Raw genomic sequence first — 22,706 nt, forward strand, 5'->3', positions numbered from 1 at the left:
TTGTACGGTAGGCCCCCAAATTGTAAACAGAAATTGCAGGAACAAAAATATGTAGAGATATTGCGGAGACTTTCAGGAATATTTTGGTTGTCATAATGGGGGCTTTAATATTTTTTATAACACAGACTTGCACTGCCAGAGCATTAAGGGATTTGATGGGATGGAATCAATTAAGTGCGTCAGGAAAATTTCCCCAAGCAGAATGTCGAGGGTCCTAATCGGGAAGGAGCAATATTTGTCCTACTCTTAAGAAATAGGTCAGGACAGGTGAGTGAGGTGACAGTAGATGTGCACTTTGGGACCAGTGACCATAGATCTATTAATTTTAAAATAGTTATGGAGAGGGAAGAAATTGGTCCACAGATTCTAGTTCTAAATCGGGGCAAGGTTAATTTTGATGGACTCAGGCAGGAGTTTGCAGGGGTTGATTGGAGTAGTATGTTTGCAAGCAAAGGGACCTCCAGCAAGTGGGAGCTTACGATCTATATGTTCCTGTGAGTGTGAATGTAAAGTTTACAGGAATGAGGTACCCTGAATTACAAGAGATGTTTAGGCTTTTACCAAAAGATATGTGGAGGCGTGGCTCAGGTAGAGGCAGCTGGGATCAAGCGAATCCCTGAAGGTGTACAGGGGATACAGGAGTTTACTGAAGAAGGAAAACAGAAGGGAGAAAAGGGCGTATGAGATAACTTTGCCTGAGAAGATCAGGGTGAATCCAAAGAGATGCTTTAAGTATATTAAAGGAAAAGCAGTAGCTAGAGAGAGAATAGGACCCCTCAATGGATATGTATGCTGGGAACCATAAGAGATGAGCGATGTCCTCAACAAATATTTCTCAGAGCAGGGGCTAGAGAAGAACTTACGGGGGCCCTGGCTGATAATTTTGATCATCAGTTACCACAAGTGAGATCCCAGAAGACTGGAGGAAAGCAAGAAGGACTGAAAAATAAAGTCTGGGAAATATAGACCAGTAAGCTTAATACCTGTGTTAGGTAAATTAATTGAGAAGATTCTGAGGGATAAAATGTATATGCATTGGGAAAACAGGGTTTCATTAGTAATAGTAAGAATGGCTTTGTCAGTGGAAGTTCATGCCTGTTCTTTGATGATGTGACCAGGAAGGTTGAGTAGGGCGGGCCGGTTGACATCTAAACGTGTGGTGGTGGAAAAGCACAGCAGGTCAGGTAGCATTCGAGGGGCCAGAGAATCGACGTTTTGGGCACAACTCTATCATCAGGAATGTTCAAGACATCGATATTCCTGGTTCTCGGATGCTGGCTGACCAGCTGAGCTTTTCCAGCGCCACACTTCTCAATTCTGATCACCGGCATCTGCAGTGATGACATTCTCCAAGGGTGGTCGATCTGGTGTATATGGATTTCAGTTACACCAGAACAGGATGTGGCTTCTCAGCCCCTGGACCATGATATACATTTACAGGAAGAGACCAATCAGCCCCTCCAATCTATAGAACTAGACCCAGTTTAGATCATGCAGCAACAATGTCAACCTATTCAGCTACTTGAAGTACCACAGGATATGGAAGAGGCAATAAAGTGACTGGGCTATAGGGTTTATTGTAATAATACCAGGCTATATAGCCCGTCAAGCCTGTCCTTCCTTCAGTAAGGTCAGGGCTGATCTCTCTTGGCCGCAATTTCTCTTTCATGCCCAATTCTTTGTAGCCTTAACTCCCTGATGTGTCAACATTCATTAACACCACCCTGCTCCCTCAAACATTCAGAGCTGTAGTTGTCTGGGATAGAGAGGTCCCAACAGTCACTACCCTCTGAGAGAAGGAAACAGTCCCCACACATTTACCTTGGCCGTTGACATGAACAAAAGCTATGAAGTTAAAAATCTCACAACACCAGGTTATAGTCCAACAGGGTTAATTGGAAGCACACTAGCTTTCGGAGCATCGCTCCTTCATTAGTTGATGGTGGAGGGCTCAATCGTAACACACAGAATTTAGAGCAAAACTTTAGTGTGATGTAAATGAAATTATAACATTGAAAAATTGATAGTCTGTTGAGTCTTTCATCTGTTTGAATACCATGATATTTAATTTTGTACACCCCAGTCCAACACCCATCTTCAAATCAAAAGATATGAACACAGCGTCAGAATGACTGGCCCTGAAAAGACATGACTGAACAAGATGTCAAGGAGGCTGAATAAAATTGCACCTAATTGGAATCAGTTGTAAATATCCCAAGCTGTTGGGCCATTTGGAGCACCATGTGGCTGATGGAGATCAATCCTCTCAGTCCCTGGATATCTCTGTTGGCGGTCCTCAGGGTAGCTTCCTCGGCACAAACATCTTCAGCTGCTTCAGCAACGTCTTACTCTCCGTCATTCGATCAAAAGTGAGGATGCTCAGAAAAGATCGCATAAAACAGCAAAACCTGGACAACATTCAAGCTCATGCTGTTACTGTGTAGGCAACATTCATGTAACAGCACTGCTGGACCCTGAACATTTCCACAGGACTAAAAATGAGGAGCTCATTCAGCATCTCAAGCTGGTTTCACAGAAACATGAGAATGCCATTCAGCCCATAGAAGCTATTGGATAAGTAGAGGCACAGCGCATTCACTCTCTCTTACCTATTACACAAGAAGAGATTTTTTTAAAAAAACTACAAATGTTGGAATTCAGGAAACTGGAAGACCACAACAAGCCAGGCAGCATCAGGAGAAAAAGTCCACATCTTGGGTATAACCTTCCTTCATGTCTGGGGGTGGGGGCAAGGGTGTGTACTGATAATGAGGCGAGGTGGGGAAATAGGAGGAGACGGCGTGTTGTGGTGGCGAACACAGGTAAAGGGTACCACCGGGTTGGCCAATGGGAAGAATGAATCCAGTTGACAGTTGGAAGATGGGTTGATCAGAGGAATGGAAAGGGGAGGGGCTAAGCAGGAGATCTGGGGATTGGAAGGGAGTTACTAGAAATTGGAGAACTCAGTGTTGAGACCCCCGGCTGTAGGCTACACAGGTGGAATATGAATCGTTGTTCCTCCAATTTGTGCTTTGGTTCTTTGTGGCAATGGATGAGGTCAATGATGTCATGTCGGAATGGGATTGGTAGGTGTAATTGAAATAGGCAGTGACTGGGAGGTCAGGTCAGCCCTTACAGGCCCAGCTGAGATGATCAGCAAACCATTCCTCTTAGTTTGCATTTGGTCTCCCCGATATAGAAAAGACCACATCAGGAATGGCAGACACAGTAAACTAGGTTGGATCCCATTACCTGGCACATCTTCCACAAGGACTGATCCCTTCACAAATTTTGTTTCGTGCCATACTCCCCACCAAACCTGTCAATCCCCATGGGCAACTGACACTTGCAGATGAAAAATAAAATACATCACCTGCTGGCACACACCTCCCTCACCTCTATCCAGCGCCCCAAACAGTCCTTCCAGGTGAAACAGAGGTTCACCTGCCTCTCCTTCAACGTAGTTTACTGCAGTAGGTTCTCCTGATGTGGTCTTGTCTACATCGGGGAGAGCAACGTAAACTAAGTGCACATTTCACCGAGCATCACAGCCCGGTCCAAAGGGGCTGGCCTGAGCTCCCAGTCACCACCCATTTCAATTCCCCTTCCCAATTCCTTTCCAACATGACCTCCTTGGCTTCCTCTGTTGCCACAGTGAGTCAGACCGCAAATTGGACGAACAACATCTTACCTTCTGCATGGTTAGCCTACAGCCTGGAGGACTCCACATTGAGTTCTCCAATTTTAAATAACCATTCCAGCCCCGCCTCCTCCCTTCCATTCCACCAAATGACCCCACCTTCTAGTTCCTAACTGTATTCATCCGTCCCATCGACCAACCACGTTGCACCCACCACTTGTATCCACCTATCCCCTACCTCACCATCCTTCTGCTCTCCACACCCCAACCACTCCTTTCCCTCTTTATCTGCAGTTCCCCCTACCCCCACCTGCAATCCTGAAGAATGGGTATACTTGAACTGTTGACTTCTTCACCTCCTGATGCTACCTGACTTGCTGTTTCTTCCAACCTCCTGTTTGTCTAATGTTACACAGGAATATAAGGAATCTAGTCAGCACAGCACGCAGGTAAGCAGCTACCACGGGTCACCCAATAATAAGCCTCTTCCCTGGAACGAGGAAGAGGACATTCAGCCACCCGAGACACTGACACACGAACAGAAGAGGCCATTCAGCCCCTCCAAACTGTTCCACGGAAATAGGAGGTTGTCATCGATGCTGTAACCTTACAAACCAATGAAGCAGAGAATGCACAAACAGACTGTTCCATGCTGTGCCTTCTGGCTCCATTGCTAATGTTTCATGCGTGTTGCATTAACGTGGTTTGCTGATGGTAAGGAGGCACAGCGGATGTTTTGTGCCATGTCTCAAGGAGGCATCTTCCATCTCTGAGAAGACAGTCTAGTCTTCTGCATGGAGGTCAGAAGCTTTTGAGATAGGGGATTAAAAAGAGAGGAGAAGGTTCTCAGCTGAGCAAAGGGAGAGTGAATTTAAACTTGATAAGTTGTGATTTAGTAAGCAAAGTCAAGTGAACAGGCTGGAGAGTAAAAGGGACATTAGTGATGTATACAACTATGTCAAAATTCTGCCACATTTTGATGAGAAAGATGTTGAAGCCTTCTTTATTTCTTTTTTAAAAATGGCTAGGCAGGTAGAGTGGTGAGAGGATGTATGGGTAATGGTAGTTCAGGCTAAGCTGGTCGGCACAGTTAGTGAGGTATTTGCTGCCCTGCCAGTTGAGGGGTCAAGAGATTATGAAGACGTGAAACAAGGTATTTTATGTGCTTACGAATTGGTACTGGAAGCATACAGATAGCAATTCAGAAACATAAAGAAGGAACAAGATCAGCCTTATGTTGAGATCCTGGTTCAAATCCCGCCTCAGGCGACTAACTGTGTGGAGTTTGCACGTTCTCCCCGTGTCTGCGTGGGTTTTCTCCGGGTGCTCCGGTTTCCTCCCACAGTCCAAAAATGTGCAGGTCAGGTGAATTGGCCATGCTAAATTGCCCGTAGTGTTAGATAAGGGGTAAATGTAGGGGTATGGGTGGGTTGCGCTTCGGCGGGGCGGTGTGTACTTGTTGGGCCGAAGGGCCTGTTTCCACACTGTAAGTAATCTAATCTAATCTAAAAATAAGACCTATGAAGCTCTAAGGGAGATTATTCTGCTGGAGGAGTTTAAAACCTCACTTCCAGAGATGATAATAATTCATGTGGAGGAAAAGAAAGTTCAGAAATTGAGAAGGGCAGGAGAATTAATAGATGAATACATGCTGCTGCATAAGACAAGCTTCCAGCCAGAATTTTGTCCTGTGAGGGATAGAGTTTAGGAGAAGGGGAGATGCTACACTATAAAAGAAAGAGTAGAACATATGAGTTTACCACAGGTTAAAGAAGCTGCCCAAGAGAGTGAAAAGGAGGTGAAAGGCCTCAGGTGTTTTCACTGTAATGGAGTGGAACACAGAAAATTACAGTGCCGGTGGTTTCCTAAGGGCATTGGGAAAAGGTGTTTTCACCGACATAAGGAGGTTAATGTATGGTCACAGTGCTGATTGTTAAGAAAAGGACTGTGGGAAAAGATGTGGTAAAAGAAGCTAAGCCAGTGGCATTAGTGAAAGATTTCAAGGAAACCCCAACAAGACCGAAGAGCTGCAGGAAAGTGCACAGCCTCGGCAGGGGCTGGGTATGGAGTTGGTACCTGATCTCTATAAAGAATTTGCGTCTGTGAGTAAAGTTTACTCAGAACTAACGGGGGTAGAAGAGCAAGAAGTTACCATTTTGAGAGATACATGATCTAACCAGACGATAATAGGAAGAGATGAATGAATTTGCAGACTTTCTGATCTGTTACCCGGGAATGCATTAATTTATGGGAAGGATGGACAGAAATTTAGCATTTCCCAATGTAAGATCAGGTTGGAGTGCCTAATCAAGACTGGGGAAGTTATAGCGGGAAAGTTTGACAGACTGTCACATCCAGGAATGCAGTTTGTTCTTGGGAACGGTTTAGCAGGGTCCATGTTGGGAGTGACATCGCTTGTTGTGGAGAAGCCCAAGGAAGACAAAGAAACGGAAGTGTTAAATCGGAAATATCCTGGTATTTTCCCAGGCTGTGCAGTAACCATATTCCACTATTATAAGTCACAGCACGAAGGACAAACTATAGACAAAGATGAAGGAGTTGAGATTCAGTTAACGGACACCCTGTTTGCCGTAATGGTGCAGGGAAAACCTGAACAGGCAGTGGGTCAGACAGAGGTGTTTTGTCCTGAAAGGCTAAAGGACTTGAAACAGACAGACAAGACGATAAAAGATATATATGTGGATGTGTACTCTGAAAAGGAGGCAGAGGATATTCATGAGGGTTATTATCTGAAAGATAGACCTTAAGACAGAAATAGAGACCACATCAGGTTAGTGCAGAGGAGAAATGTGCTGAGGAACAGCAGATTGTGTTGCTGATAGCATAGAGACAGGAGGTTTTACAGGTAGGATATGAACTACCTGAAGGAGGTCACTGAGGGGTACGAAAGACTCAGGCTAAGGGACAAAAATATTTTTATTGACCTGAAATGCACAAAGATGTGGTTAACGTTTTGCATACATGTCATTCATGCCAGATGGTAGGTAGGACACGGACAGTAATGAAACTAGCACCTCTGTTGCCAATTCCCACATTTGAAGACCACTTCATGTGACTTATAAATGAATGTGCAGGTCCCCTCCTGAAAAGTAGAGGAGAGAAAGAATTGGAGAAACAGGTGTTATTTACTCCCCCACAGAGTGAAGAATCAATTCCAAATGTCGTGGATTTTGATGTGCCTCAAAATATGTCAAAAACGTAGAAGTCCTTGAGCAGTGGGGTAGATTAGTAAACTATCTGTCTCAGGAGCATAGAACACAGTTGAAAGGTTTGTTATTGCAATATGAGGACATATGTTAGAATCATATGGTGGGCACTATTGTATATGAAGTTGTTGTAGAGAGTACTGTTCCGATAAAACAATCCATATCGGCTTTATCCCTCAAAGCCAGACAGGTCCAGAAGGAGGTGGAGGTTATGCTCAATGAGGACATCATCGAACCAAGCCCGAGCGAGTGGAGCTCGCCGATCATCTTAGTTCCCAAACTGGATGGGACTCAATGATTTTGCTTGGATTATTGGAAGATCAAGACTGTTACAAAATCAGACTGACATCCAATACCGACATTGGAGGACTGTATCGAGAAAGTTGGACAAGTCAGTTACATCACGAAGTTGGATTAAATGCGTGGTTTCTGGCAGGTACCTTTATCAGAGACAGTGAAATAAATTTCTGAATTGTAACAGCAAATGGTCTGTATCAATTCAAAGTGATGCCCTTTGGAATGACAAACACACCCAACACATTCCAAAGACTCATGAACAGAGTTGTAGCCTGATTAATAAACTGTGCAGTCCGTTTAGGCGATGTCGTGATCTTCACTAAGTCCTGGAAAGATCACTTGGTACAGTTGGCAGAGCTTTTTGAACGAATACGAGAAACAAAACTGCTGATAAAATTAAACAAAACACAATTTGTGAAAGCAGACATGATGTTCTAGGGACAAAATATCTGTCATGGAAGGTTGATACCATGGAACGCAAAGACAAAAGCAACCGAGGAATTTCCACGGCCAACCTCGAAGAAAAAAGGTGCTTCGCTCCTTCGGCGTCAGCGGATTCTATCGGAAGTTTGTTCCAAATGTCAGCAGTGTAGTAGCACCGTTAACCGACTTGCTGAAGAAAAACACAAAGTATTGGATGACAGAACAATGCCAGGAGACTATCGACCATTAAAAAGAAATATTGAGCACCAAATCAGTTTCAGCAACACCAAATGCTTGAAAACATTTCAAAGTTGCCGTCAATGTGAGTGGCATAGGAGTTGGAGCTGCACTGTGATGAGATGGGATCGTCCTTTTCAAAGAAGCTCAACATTCACCAGAGAAAATATTCCACGGTTGAGAAAGGACTGTTGAGTTTGGTATTACAGTTATAACATTTTAATGTGTACTCACAAACAGAGTGTTGGAGATGGTTGTGTACACGGACCCCAATCTGCTGACATTTTTTGAACGCTTTAAAGGCTATTTCATTGGAGTCTTATGTTACAGACTTTTAATTTAAAAATCGTACACGTAGCGTGTCGTAAGTATGTAATCTCAGATGCGTTCTCACAGATTTAACTGATAAAGATTAGACGAGATTTGAAATTATCCAATGTTACATATAGGATAAGGGGAAGAAGTTAAGGTGAACTTAGATTTAGGTTATCGGTGTGTTATGGTAATGTGTTGAAAGAATAGAAAAACAAATGAGACCGTGTTTTCATTATGATTGTTCTTTTTTGAGAGAGAAGGGGTTATGAATGTGTAAAGGGTATTGTACCTTTAAGAGAGTTGAAGGATTTCCAAGCACAGTGAGTTCTGGAAAATTTACAATGTAACATGTGGTCCAGCAGCTTGCAGTACCTGGGTTACTATGAGACAAAAAATAAAATCAAATTTGATCAATTCATTTAAATTATGTCCCAAGAAGCTAAACTACAATCGAGTTTACATTTGGCATTTGGCAATATTATAAAAAAATGGAAATTACCCGATGATTTGGGATAGAAAGCTGAAAAGGAATTTGACCAGTTCGGGGAGAACTGCCACGGCACCAACATCGGCAGACTGACCGGAGAATAGGTCACCAAAATGTACCATTATTTATCAATGACCTGTGAAACAGAAGCTCTAAGGAGAAGAAGCGAAGACAGAGGACGATACAAAGAGAAGATTCGACAGCTGGCTGGTTCTGAAATTTGAATGTTTTGGTATATTTAATTGGGGGAGGGGTGGGGTGGGGGGATTATCGGACCAGTATTATAGAAGAGTAAGTAAAAGATTGGTCAGAGAAAGGAGTTGCAAAAAGTTGTTAGGTAATTATTCCCTGTTAGACATTTTTAAAAAAAATGTTAATTCTTGCTTTAAATAGTGACCTTTCGGATGGTTATTGGCCTTCCGAATTTTTACAAATTACAGCATGGGTTAAATCTTTTCTGTGTTGCAAGTTTAAATTAGCGTGGCGTGGTGGAGATGGTGGGAGGGGGGGAAGGTTTCCCCCGTGTTGTAACATATTAAATCGGATTTCTCTGCACAGATGCTGCCAGACCTGCAGAGCTTTTCCAGCACATTTCTGTCTTAGTTTCTGGTTTACGAAATTTGAAGTTCTCTTGACTTTCTTATGTGTATCATTGACAGCCACGGTTGAGGTCCTGGAGGACAGGAAGACAGCTAATGTTGTTACATTATTTGTAATTTGGCTGCAAAGAAAACCCAGGGAACTACAGACCAGTGAGTTTGATGTCAAGGGTGAATAATTGTTTGTAGGAGATTCTGGGAGGCAGGATTTACATGCATTTGGAAAGGCAAGGACTGATTAGGGATATTCAGCACGTCTTTTTGTCTGGGAATCCATGTCTCACAAACTAGATTGGAGTTTTTGAAGAAGTGATCAGGAAGATAGATGAAGGTAAAGCAACATACGTTGTCTATGTGGACCTTATTAAGGCCCAACAAGGTTCCACATGGTAGTTTGTTTAATAAGGTTAGATCGCAGGAGATCAGGGAGAGCGATCCACTTAGATACAAACAGACTTGACTGTAGTAGACAGAGGGTGCTGGGAGAGATCTGCTGTTCCAATTGGAGGCCTGTGTCCAGCGTTGTGCCACAAGGACCAGGCTGCTGTTGTTCATGGTTTTTGTAAATGGTTTGGATGAGCATATTGGAACGGTGGATAGGAATTTGGAGGTGAAACCCCCAAAATTGGAGTTATGTTGGACAGTGAAGAAGGCTGTCTTAGAGAACAAAGATATCTTGATCTACTTGACAAGTGGGCTGAGGATTGGTTGATGGATCTTCATGCAGATAAATGCGAGATTTTGCATTTTGTTAGACAAAAGTGTGTAGGATTTATTCAGAAAATGGTAGCGCGCTGGGGGGAGTGTTGCCAAACAGGGAAACCTCGGGTCCAGGTACATAGTTCCGTGAAAGTTGAGTCGCAGATTGACAGGACAGTGAATAAGGTGTAAGGCAAGCTGACTTCCAATGGTCAGAGGATTGATTATAGGAATTGGCACATCATGTTGTGGCTCTACAAGAGAATGGTAAGGCCACATTTGAAGCAATTCTTGTTGTCCTGTTATTGGAAGAATGTTATAAACTGAGAAGGGGACAAAAGTATTTAAAATTATGTGACAGAGACGGGAAGTTTTAAGATATAAGGATAGGCTGGGATTTTGTTCCTTTTGCGTTGGAGGCTTAGAGGTGACCTTTATTATATCATGAGATGCATGGATAGGATAAATAGACAAGATCATTTCCTCCAGGTGGGTGTGTCCAGAACCAGACAGGATAGGTTTAAGGTGAGAGTGAAGACATTTAAAAGAGATCTAAGGGACAGTTGTTTCTCACAGAGGGTGGCGTGTATATGTAGCGAGCTTTCAGAGGAAGTAGCATTGGGTAGTACAGTTACAACATTTGAAAGACAATTGGATGTGTACATGAATACCAAAGGTTTGGAGGGGTGTGCGTCTAAAGAAGAAAAATAGTAATCATTCAGTTTAGGAAACCAGGTGAGTATGGACGAGTTGAGCCAAAATGTCTGTTTGAATATTGTATTATTCTAAGAGTCTATGACTTTTTCACGCCTCCTTCATCACTAGTCTTTAATTGCATTCAATTCATTTCCAGGTCAAAGCTCATCTGTAGATATTTTAAATGATCTAACTCTCCAAACCTTCTGAAATAGAGAATTCCTGATATTGATGTGGTTCTGCAGACCACAGCAGCAGCAGAAACAGAATTAAATTCTGTTTAAATTAACGTTTTTCCTGGGATAATCCCTCAGTCTACCATGCCAACCAAGTTGATCTATGGTTCAGTGATGTATAGGTGAACGTGCCAGTGTCCCAATCGTGTATACCTAAACCTGATGACAACCCGTTAAAGCTACCATAACTAACTGTCTGCATTCCAAACTGCAGCAATAACATGTGATAGAGAGGGTGTAATGATCACAACACCAACAAACCAACAGTTCTGTCACATCCAGCCATAAATGGTGATGGACGGTTAAACAATTTCATGGAGGAGAGGGCTCACTATTATCCCCATCCTAAATAATGGAACAGTCCTGTACATCAGTGTAAAAGATAATGATGTATTTTTGGCAAGATACTCCGCCAGACGTGTTGAGTGGATGATCCACCTCACCCTCGCCATGATGCCCACAGAATCACAGATGCCAGTCTTCAATCAATTCGATTTGCTTCAAGTGAAATGAAGAAACAGCTGAACAGAGTAGATACGACAAGGGCAAAGGCCCCTGACACGATTCCTGCAACAGGACTGAAGTCTTGTGCTGCACAACAACCGTGTCCCTGGGAGAAGCTGTTTCATTCCAGCTCCAACTCTGACATCTTCTTGGCAATGTGGAAAATTACTCAACTATGTCCAGTCCGCGAAGCGGAGAATAATTACAATCTGACCATTTGCCACCCCCTCAGTCCCATCACGATAGTTAAACTGGTAGAAATTCTTTTGGACAGATCTGTCAATCCGCACAGAAATAACCAGCTCAGTGTGGTTTCCAATAGGTCCCTACGTGGAGATGGTGCAGTTGTGGAAATATCACTGGGTTACTAATCCGGTCCAGGCTAATGCCCTGGATAGCTGATGGAATTGAAAAGCAATTAACAACATATCGAGATCTAAAATCTGGTATCAGTAATGATGATGCTGAAATCAATGCCGATTGTAAACTCCAATTTGCTTCATCAATGTACATTCAGGAAGTGAATTCTGGCCTGGTGAATTCCATGCATTCCTGGTCTGGCCTAAACGATACTCTGTACACACATGCATGTGATAAACTTTTCAATGGTCTCGAAAACGGCAAAGTAGGAAACAAAATTGTATCAAACTGCTCTGAAGTTTGTAAGGATAAAACTGACAGAATTCCCGGCACCAGCCTCAGTATCGGAAAAGGGAATGGGAAACACATTTCTGTTGACCCTGCAGAGGCCTCCTTCCTAACGTCTGAGAGCTTGTGACCGCCATACTCCAGATGCCTCCCGCTCCCTTTCGTGTCGAGAAATCCTTACTCATATTCAGTGCCTTGTGTTCCACTGCTTATGTGGGAGAGAAATTCCCAGAGTCACCAGTCACTGAGTGCAGACATTTATTCTCATCTCAATGCAGAGTGGCCTGTCTGTACCTAATACGGTGGCCTCTTGTTCTAGACGTCCCAGGCCGGGGAATTATCATCTTCCAATATGTCTCACACTGTTATAGTTTTATATGTTTCACTGAGATCTCCACTCATTTTCCTGAAGCCCATTGAACACAGGCCTAAACGCCCCAAACTCTGCTCTCACAACAAGCCTGTCATTCCAGAGATCAGTCTGGTCATCCTTCACTGCACTCCCTCAATGTCAGGTTTGTCACTTATTAGGTAAGGAGACCAGTACTGCACACCATACTGCACAATGTTCGAGATGGGCTCTCACCGAGGCCCTGTACAGCTGCAGTAAGACACCCTTACTTCTGTCAGTCAATCCCCTAGAAATTAAGGTCAACACACCATTTATCTTCCTGCCTGCTTTCTGCTCTTGCAATATTGCTTTCAGTGACTGGTGTACAAGGAAATACAGATCCTTTAAAATGTTACAGCTCCCCACTTGGTGGGTTTACGTACACTGGTCAGCGTGTCAATACCATTCCCACTATTGACTTCTGGGTTCAGAACTCACTGCCCTGCACTGACTTCGGAGGGCTGCGCAACAGGAAAAAAAAGAAAGAACATAAATCCCTTCAAAGCCCAACATGTTTCATACAATCCCTTTTGAAATGATAGTTTGCTGTTCTATTGTACCGATCAAAGTACACACCATCACATCCACCCCCATTGATCTTCATCTGCCACATATTTGCCCATTCACTCCACTTGTCTCAATCACTTTGGAGCTTTTTTTAAAAAATCCTCCTCACCCACTAACAATCCGACATCATTTAGTGCTGTCAGCAGACTGAGAAATATTGCATTTGATTCCCTCATCTAAATGATGGTATGCATTGAGAATAGCTGTGTCACAATCACTAATCCCTACGACACGCCATGATCCTTCAACTTCAAAACAGATTGTATTATTCCTGTTCACTGTTTCGTGTCAGTTGTCCTATTCTAAAATCATGTTCATATTTTAGTCCCAATGCCGTAACATTTGAATTTGCACACTCAGCCATAGTCTTTATCAAGATCTTTCTGAAAATCTAAATGCATTGCATCAATTTCTTTTCTGGATGCATCGACCAGTCAGTTTGTCAAATATAATTCCCATTTCATGTTGACCCATGACATAAGAACGTACAAACTAGGAGCAGGAGTAGGCCATCGGGCCCTTCAAGCCTGCGCCACCATTCAATAAGATAATGGCTGATCATTTCATAGCCTCAGCTCCACTTAACCGCCCACTCACCATAATCCATCATTCCTTTAATCTTCAAACAATTATCTATAAGAGTTCAAACACATTCAATGACAAATCCTCAAGAATTCTTCAGGTTCACAAGCTTCTTGGTCAAGACGTTCCTTCTCAATTCAGTCCTAAATCTGCTCCATATAGTTTTGAGGCTTTGCCCTGTTATCTAATTTCACATGCTTCTGGAATAATCCTTTATATTTCTATCGTACCTACTCCCTTCACAATTATAAATGTTTCTATTCCTTCCTCCCTCATTCTTTCAAATTCCAATCAATGTATAATTCCAATGTATTCAGTCTCTCCTCATAACCAAACCCCTCTCCTCTGAAACCAACCTAACGAGCCTCCTCTGCATACATTGTAGTGCTAGTATTTCCTTTCTCAGACGGGGAGACCAAAACTGCACATACTACAGGTGTGGTCTCCTCAGTACCCTTTAAATCTGCAACATAACTCCCTACTTTTACACTCAATCCCTTTCGCAAAATTCAATTTGCCTTGTTAATTACCTGTTGCCCCTACAGACCAGCTTCTGTGATTCATGCACAAGGACACCCAGGTCCCTCTGCACAAGAGCATGCTGCATTTTTTAAACAAATCAAATAAGAGTCCTCTTTAGTATTTGTCCTACCAAAATGGATGATTTAACATTTATTATAATTGTACTCCATCTGCCAGACCTTGACCCACTCACTTCAACTCTTTATGTCCCTTTGTAAAGTTTAACCATCTTCTCCACATTTTACTCTGCCAGTCATGTTAGTATCATCTGCAACCTTTGAGACACTACACGTGCTCCCCTACACCAAATTATCTATGTAAGCTGTGAATAATTGCAGTCCCAGCACCGATCCCTGAGGCACTCCACTAGTCACTGATCATCAACCAGAAAAACAATCATGTATTCCCATTCGTTGCTTCATGTTAGTTAACCAAGCCTCTATCCATGTTAATACATTGCCCGTAATGCCACACCTTACGCAGCAACCTTTTTGGCGTCACTATATTGAATGTCTTTTGGAAATCTCAGTACACCACACCTACTGGGCTTCTGTAGTTGTAATGTCTTCATAGAATTCCAGTAGGTTAGTTACACGTGGCCTGCCTTTCATTAACCAACACTGTGTCTCCCCAACGGGACAATTTCTATCAAGATGCATTGCCATTTATTCCTTGATTACAGATTGAAATATTTTCTCCTACAGATGTTCGGCTAACCACTCTATAATTCCCCTCATGTTGTCTATCTCCCTTTTTAAACAGTGGTGTCTGTACTCCTGTTTTCCAATTTGCTGGAATTGTATCAGAGTCCAGTGAAATCAGAAAAATTTCCAAAAGTGCATTTGTTATTTCTCTCATCACCTCTGTTAGTACCTTGGGATACATTCCATCAGGGCCAGGAGACTTATCTACCTTTGGCTCCATGAGCTTGCCCAACACTATCTCTCTCTTGGGAGTGGTTGTTTCCAGGTACTCACATACCTTCCTGCCTTTGACAATTACTGACATGTTATTAGTGTTCTTGATTGTGTAGACCAACTAAATAACTCTTCAATTCCTTGTCCATTTCCTCATATCTCATTACTGGATCCGACTTCTCACATTCTAAAGGACAATTGCTTACCTTAGCCATTCATTTCGTTTTGTATATTTATAGAATATTTTGCTATCTGTCTTTATATTCTGAGGTAGTTTACTCTTGTAACCTATCGGATGTGTCTTGATAAATGTCAAAATAAAGCAACAAAAAAGTTAACGGTTTTGACATTTTTTTGACATTTAAAGTTTTCGCAATCTTCTACTTTCCCACTGGTCGTTGCCATTATTTATGCCATTTATTTTAATTTGATAGCCTCCCTTATTACCTGGGTCGTTCATGGTAGATTACCCTTTTCCTACAGTCCTTCCATTTCACCATTATATGCTGTTGCTGGGAACGTTGAAAAATTGTTTTGAAAGCCTTCCACTGTTCTTCATCAACGGTTCCACCGTAAAGTCTTCACTTCCAGCCATCTTTATCCAAGATCAAAGGGTTGTACAAGTCATGCACATGAATTGTACACACCTAAGATGGCTCTTAAGTACTTAATCAGTCAGAATGGAGAGGCGGGTTTGATTGATTAAAATGCAAATCACAGAATTTATTTCAAGTCACTGCCTGGAGACACCTTCAGGTACTATCGATGTAAATGAAGTAACAGTTGCGGTCAGATAATGTATTCTAAGCTTGAGGCCTTGTTTGGACTCTGTCTGTGTCTTGCCCTGGAGTCAGACTGGTTTTATTTACAAAGTAGGAGTAGCGCGCATGTGTATGTGTGAGAGAGAGGGCGTGTCTGCGTGAAGGGGAGTGAGAGACACCCATTCTGTATGTGAGAGAGAGTGAGGTGGATTGTGCGTGTGTGTGCGGGAGGGAGAGAGAGAGAGGGTCTGTGTTCATCCGTGTGTGTGACAGAGTGGAGTGCATGTGTGGATCGTGAGAGAGGGGCAGTGTGAATTTGTGTGAGGGGCAGATAGGGAGAGTGTGCACCAGTGAATGTAACGGGGAGAGTGAGAATGTGTACTTGTCCAGACTAAGGCACAGTCAAATACGGCATGTCCCTTTCCCCACATATACTCAGTCTGTGGTTTCAGAGCTTCCCCTCTCTGGAGCCTCTGCTCCATTTGTTGTTCATGTTGCAGACCCAGATGCTGTAACTACAGTCCCCATGTTCCATTCAGAGTTGCGTCACCAAATCATCAGGTTTTCCGGAATATCTGAGGCAGCTCACAGCACAACCTTCTGCAAACCATCCCCAGCAGCTCGACTAAGTGGAGGTGAGAGAGAGGGGCGAGAGAGAAAGCAAGAGGCATGAGAGAGAGAGAGAGAGGGGATGGGCAAGAGAGAGAGAGGTGGGTGGTTGAGAGAGAAAGGGAGCAGCGAGAGCGAGAGGGAGGGTGGGCGACAGAGAGGGGGGAGCGAGAGAAGGAGGAGGTAAGAGAGAGGGAGGGGAGCGAGGTAGAGAGGGACGTGCGAGAGAGAAAGGGAGAAGGGTGAGAGAGAGAGGCGGCGGGCATGAGAGACAGGTGTGTGGGTAGAGAGAGAGGGAGCGGCGAGAGAGAGGGGGGTGCGGGACGAGAGAGGGTGGGGTGATACAGAGAGAGGCAGGGGGCGAGAGAGAGAGGTGGGCGGGAGAGAGAGGGAGGGGGAGAGGGGGGTGAGAGAGAGGGAGAGGGTGTGAGAGAGAGGGATGGGGTGAGAGAGAGAGGGAGGGGGCGAGAGAGAGAGGGGGGCGAGAAAGAGGGAGGGGAGCGAGAGAGGGAGGGAGGGGGCAAGTGAGAGACGGGGCGAGAGAGAGAGGGAAGGGGGCGAGAGAGAGAGAGGAAGGGGGTGTGAGAGGGGCGGCGGGCGAGAGAGAGAGAGGGCGTGGGCGAAAGAGGGGGGGCGAGAGAAAGAGAGGGCGGCGAGTTAGAAAGGTGGTCGAGAGAGAGTTGGAAGGTGGCAAGAGAGAGAGAGGGACGAGAGAGAGGGGGGGCAAGAGAGAGAGAGGGAGGGGGTGAGAGAGAGAGGGTGGGGGTGAGAGAAAGAGTGAAGGGAAAGAGAGAGAGAGGAAGGGGAAAAAAGAGATAGGGAGGGGGGAGAGAGGGAGGGTGCGAGAGAGAGTGTGAGAGGGCGAGAGAGAGCGGGAGGTGGCGAGAGAGAGAGGGAGGAGCGAGAGAGAGAGGGAGGGGGCGAGAGAGAGAGGGAGGGGGCGGGAGAGAGAGGGGGCGGGAACGAGAGAGGGAGGGGGCGGGAGAGAGAGAGGGAGGGGGCGGAAGAGAGAGAGGGAGGTGACGAGAGAGAGAGGGAGGGGGACGAGTGAGAGAGGGAGGGGGACGAGAGAGAGAGGGAGGGGGACGAGAGAGTGAAGGGGGCGAGAGAGAGAGTGGGTGAGAGAGAGAGGGAGGGGTGAAAGAGAGGGATAGGGAGGCGAGAGAGAGAGAGAGGGCGGCTTACAGATGCTGTAACGAAGTTGAGTGCCCGATATCCGTTCCCTCACTGTCTGCCTCGACATATGGGGAGGATCCTTCAAAAAGCCAGAGAGGACCAGGACACCTTGTGTGGAGATTCTGAAACATCGACGTCCCACCAACCAAGTAAGTATCAATGTTCAGTAAAGAGCAATTCTCAATTGAAACTCGCTGGCAGTTCCAATCTAATCTCTCTCACTTTTCAGGCTTAGTTAACAGCATTAATGAAAGACTAAAAATAAAAATAATGTTTCTTCTCTTCAGTAAAAATGTTAAAAAGAAAAAAAGTAAATGATATAAGTTCATTACGAAAAATCTAAAACATGACGTTCATTCAAAATTATGGGCAATCCTCGTAAATACTCGACATCATTTCTCTCACTAAATCTTCTTACGAGTGTTTGTATTCTAGCATCTGCTTCTTTAATTTCAACGGACTATCGTGCCCTGCTATCAGATGCTAATAGTAAAGGTCCCTTCCTCTCTGAACCTTTGGTAAACTGTCAATATATTTCCAAATAACTGGATGTTCCACATCAAGTTCGCATTGTCATCTCCTGTGGGGCAGCTTTTGCATTATTGTCTGTTTTGTCGTCATTGTTTAAAGTTCTTTCATATAAATTCCACATTCCAACTGGAAAAAGCGGTGAACGCCGACCATTTCTACTGCGTAATCTTCTACCTCCATAGTTATCCTCGAACCAGTCCAGCAGCGGTTGCAGTTCATCTGGAAGCGCATCAGTCAAATGTTCAATCGCTTCATGAATGTTTTCAATGTGAATAAATGCAAGACCGATTATCATTTTTGCTCTGAAATAAAACTCTGAGTCAGTGTTATACTTACTCAGGTGTCTCTTTAACATTTTTACTAAAGGCAATAAACATTATTTTTATTTTTATTGCTTTGATTAATGCTTTTACCTAAGCCTGAAAAGGAATAAATATGAGCTGCGCTGAAATAGTTCTGTGCCTAAATGCGTCTGCGGCAAAATGGGCTGCACCAAACAGACCCCACCAAACAGAATGAAGTATTCAGTAAATTACCGCACAGGGTGACGCCCTATAACCATCCCAGGCTGTTATGCAGAAGAGGGTGAGCCCTAGGTAGCTGTCAGGAAATGCAGAGTATAGATCATTACTCATTTTGTGTTTGGAAAGCTGTAACGAGTGGAATTCTTCAGGGATCTGTGTGAGGTCATCAACAAATTACAATCTATTCTAATGAACCGGATGAAGGAGATGGAGCTCAATTTGCTCATGCACCAGGCTAGTCATTCAATAAGATGTCAAATGGAGACAGAGCGTCTGCAATGGGATACAGACAGGGGGAGGGTAGAGCGTCTGCAAGGGAATGCAGACAGTGGAAGGACAGATCACCTGCAATTGGAGACAGACGGGGAGAGGGCAGAGCGTCTGCAATGGGATACAGACAGTGGAGGGAAGATTGTCTGCAATGGGATACAGACAGCGGAGGGCAGAGTGAGGGCAGTGCGTCTACAATGGGATACAGACAAGGAAGGGCAGTGTGTCTGCAATGGGAGACGGACTGGGGGAGGGATGCACCTCTGCAATGGGATACAGACAGGGGGAGGGAAGAGCGTGTGCGATGGGAGACAGACTGGGGAAGGGTAGAGCGTCTGCAATGGGATACAGACAGGGGAAGGGAGAGCGTCTGCAATGGGATACAGACAGGGGAAGGGTAGAGTGTCTGCGATGGGAGACAGACAGGGGAAAGGAGAGCGTCTGCAATGGGATACAGACAGGGGAGGTCGGACCGTCTGCAATGGGATACAGACAGGGGAAGGGTAGAGTGTCTGCAATGGGATACAGACAGGGGAGGGAAGAGCGTCTGCAATGGGATACAGACAGGGGGAGGGGAGAGCGTCTGCAGTGGGATACAGACAGGGGAAGGGTAGAGTGTCTGCAATGGGATACAGACAGGGGAGGGGAGAGCGTCTGCAATGGGATACAGACAGGGGGAGGGGAGAGCGTCTGCAATGGGATACAGACAGGGGAGGTCGGACCGTCTGCAATGGGATAGAGACAGGGCAGGGGCAGAGCGTCTGAAATGGGATACAGTCGGGGGAGGGAAGAGCGTCTGCAATGGGATACAGACAGGGGGAGGGAAGAGTGCCTGTAATGGGATACTGATGGGTGAGGTCAGAGCTTCTGCAGTGGGATATAGGCAGGGGTGGCATAACGTCTGCAGTGGGATACAGATGGGGTGGGCAGAGCACCTGCATTGGGATCCAGATAGGGGAAGAGCAGAGTGTCTACAATGGGATACAGACAGGGGAGGGGACAGCATCTACAATGCGATACAGACAGCTGAAGGCAGTGCGTCTGTAATGGGATACAGACGGGGAAGGGTAGATCGTCTGCAATGGGATACAGACAGGGGGAGGGCAGAGCATCTGCAATGTGATACTGACAGGGGGAGGGCCGAGCGTCTGCAATGGGATACAGACAGGGGGAGGGCAAAGCATCAGCAATGGGATACAGACGGGGGGAGGCAGAGCATCAGCAATGGGATACAGACAGGGGAGGGCAGAGCATCTGCAATGGGATACAGACGGGGGGAGGCAGAGCATCTGCAATGGGATACAGACAGGGGGAGGGCAGAGCATCTGCAATGGGATACAGACGGGGGGAGGCAGAGCATCTGCAATGGGATACAGACAGGGGGAGGGCCGAGCATCTGCAATGGGATATGGACAGGGGAAGGCAGAACAAGCAATGGCATAAAGACAGAGGATGGCTGTGAGCAAAGCTTCAGCAGAAAACAAAAACAGTACAATATATATGTGATGGAAATTTTCTGTTTTGTGGAAAAGACGAAACAGCAGAAATTTATTTAAATGCAAGGAGAATGCAGAACTCAGTGGTACAGAGAGATTTGTGGGTCGTAGTACATGAATCATATCAAATTAACCTGAAGATGTAGCAAGTGATTTGGAAGGTAAATGTCATGATCCTGTTTCGTGCAAGGGGTGTTGGGTATGATCTTAGTGATGTTTTTTGCATCAGTACAGGGCATTGCTGAGATTACATCTGTTGTATTATGTGTAGTTATAACTGCCTAAACTGAAAAAAAAATTGCTTTCGCAATGTCTCAAAGATGTTTCTCTTTATGCATTCTTGGGATGAAGACATTACGTTGTGAAGAATTAACAGTTAGGCCTGAGAATGAGGGATGGTTTATTGACCATATAAGATCTGGAGAAGAGTGTAGTTGGTGAATACTGGATGGATATTTCTTAGGGTGTGGGAGAATAAAACTGGGGAAATAATTTAAGAATAAGTCAGTTTCAAAGGAAAGGTCATTAGACAGTAAAATTGAACTGTTAATTCTCTTCCCACATATTCTGACAGACAAGCTGAGCTTTTCCAGCAATTACTGTACATGTTTAAGAATATTCATTTTAACTCAGACTTTGTGAAGACATGAAACGCTTATTTTTACATTATACAAGCACATAGTAATACATCTTCAAAACAAGTAGGACCATTTATTGTGAATGAATTGATTCTGCAATAACACACTGACCTGGAGTCGAGAATGTTATGGAGTCATATAGTTCGGACAATGTTCAAGAAGAGCTCACAGAGTCCAGTGTGGGACTGGAAACGTTACTGATTTAACTTACAGATGGAAAATATAGCCTATCTGTGGAGAAACATTCTATTGCTCCCTTTCTGCTTCCCAATCGCTCATCACAGCAATGTGTGGGAGTGAAAAAAAGCCCAGTCGTCTTTCCCACCAATGGAGGAGTCCTGATGAGGATTCATTGGAATCTCCCCATTACCTGAAGCAAAACAATTCAGCCAAATTCAACTGTTTCATGAAGATTTCCCATTGTCAGAAGGCTGTGCAAGTAGAATAACAACAGAAGTAATTATTCGACTCGATAGTGAACAGACAGGAGATTCTGTGGCAGCAAATGGGAATCCGGAATGGTGTGTAGCCTCCCACATGCCCAGGGTCCAGGATGTCTCAGAGTGGCTGCAGAACGTTCTCACCGGGAGTAGGGGGAGGGTGGTGGGAGCGGGAAGCAGCCAGAAGTCATTGTGCACATTGGTACAAAGGACAGAATGACACAGGTAGAAATAGTGATGACATCCTACAGAGTGATTGTGGAGAGCTACGGAAAAGGATAAAATGCACAGTAACATCCAGTTTACTTCCAGTTCTCCATGCTAGTGAGGGTAAGAATAGGAGGATATGGCAGATGAAGGAGTGGCTAAAGAATTGGTGCAGGGGGCAAAGATTTTTGGATCACTGGGATCTTTTGTGGGGCAAGGTGGCGTGTTCAGGAAGGACAAGTTGTACCTGAGCTGGAAGGGGACCAGTATCCAAGCAGGCAGGTTTGCAACTGCTGCAAGGGAGGGTTTCAACGAGATTGGCTGGGGTTGGGGAGTGGTGAGATCCTCAACAGCAGGAAGGCAAGTGTGAGGCTGGAAGGAGATACAGTAATCAGAAACAGTAAAATGAAGAGACAGGTCAGGCTAGACAACGACAGGCAGCAAGGAATGTCTGTTGGATTAAATCGTAACTGTTTCAATGCAAGATGGCTGACAGGTAAGACTGATGAACTGTGGACATGGATCGCTGCGTGGGACTGGGATATTATAGCCATTACTGAAACATGGATAAGGGAGGGACAGCACCGGCAGCTTAAAGTACCAGGGTACAGGTGCTTTATGCGGGACAGAGATGGTGGAAAGAGGGGACGGGGAGTTTCATTTTTGATTAAGGCGAGTAACACAGCAGTAAACAGAGATAAAATAACTGATGGATCATCCTGTGAGGATTTGTCTGGGGAGCTAATAAATAAGAAGGGAATGGTGATAGGATTTAGATTGTACTATAGGCCCCCAAATAATAAACGAGGAATTAGTGGAACAAAAATATGTAGACAGACTGGGGAGACGATTGCATTAGTAGGAGATTTTAATTTTCCTAACATAGACTGGGAATGACATAGAATTAAGGACTGAGATGGGGTGAATTTATTAAGTGTGTTCAGAATAGTTTCCTCAAGCAGTAAGTAGAGAGTGCAAATCGGGAAGGGACGAAGCGTGACCTACTCTAAGATCTAGGGCAGGACAGGTGTCTGAGGTGATAGTGGGGGAGCCCTCTGGGACCCGCG

Source organism: Chiloscyllium punctatum, unplaced genomic scaffold, assembly GCF_047496795.1.
Source record: "Chiloscyllium punctatum isolate Juve2018m unplaced genomic scaffold, sChiPun1.3 scaffold_93, whole genome shotgun sequence".
NCBI classification, from domain to species: Eukaryota; Metazoa; Chordata; class Chondrichthyes; order Orectolobiformes; family Hemiscylliidae; genus Chiloscyllium; species Chiloscyllium punctatum.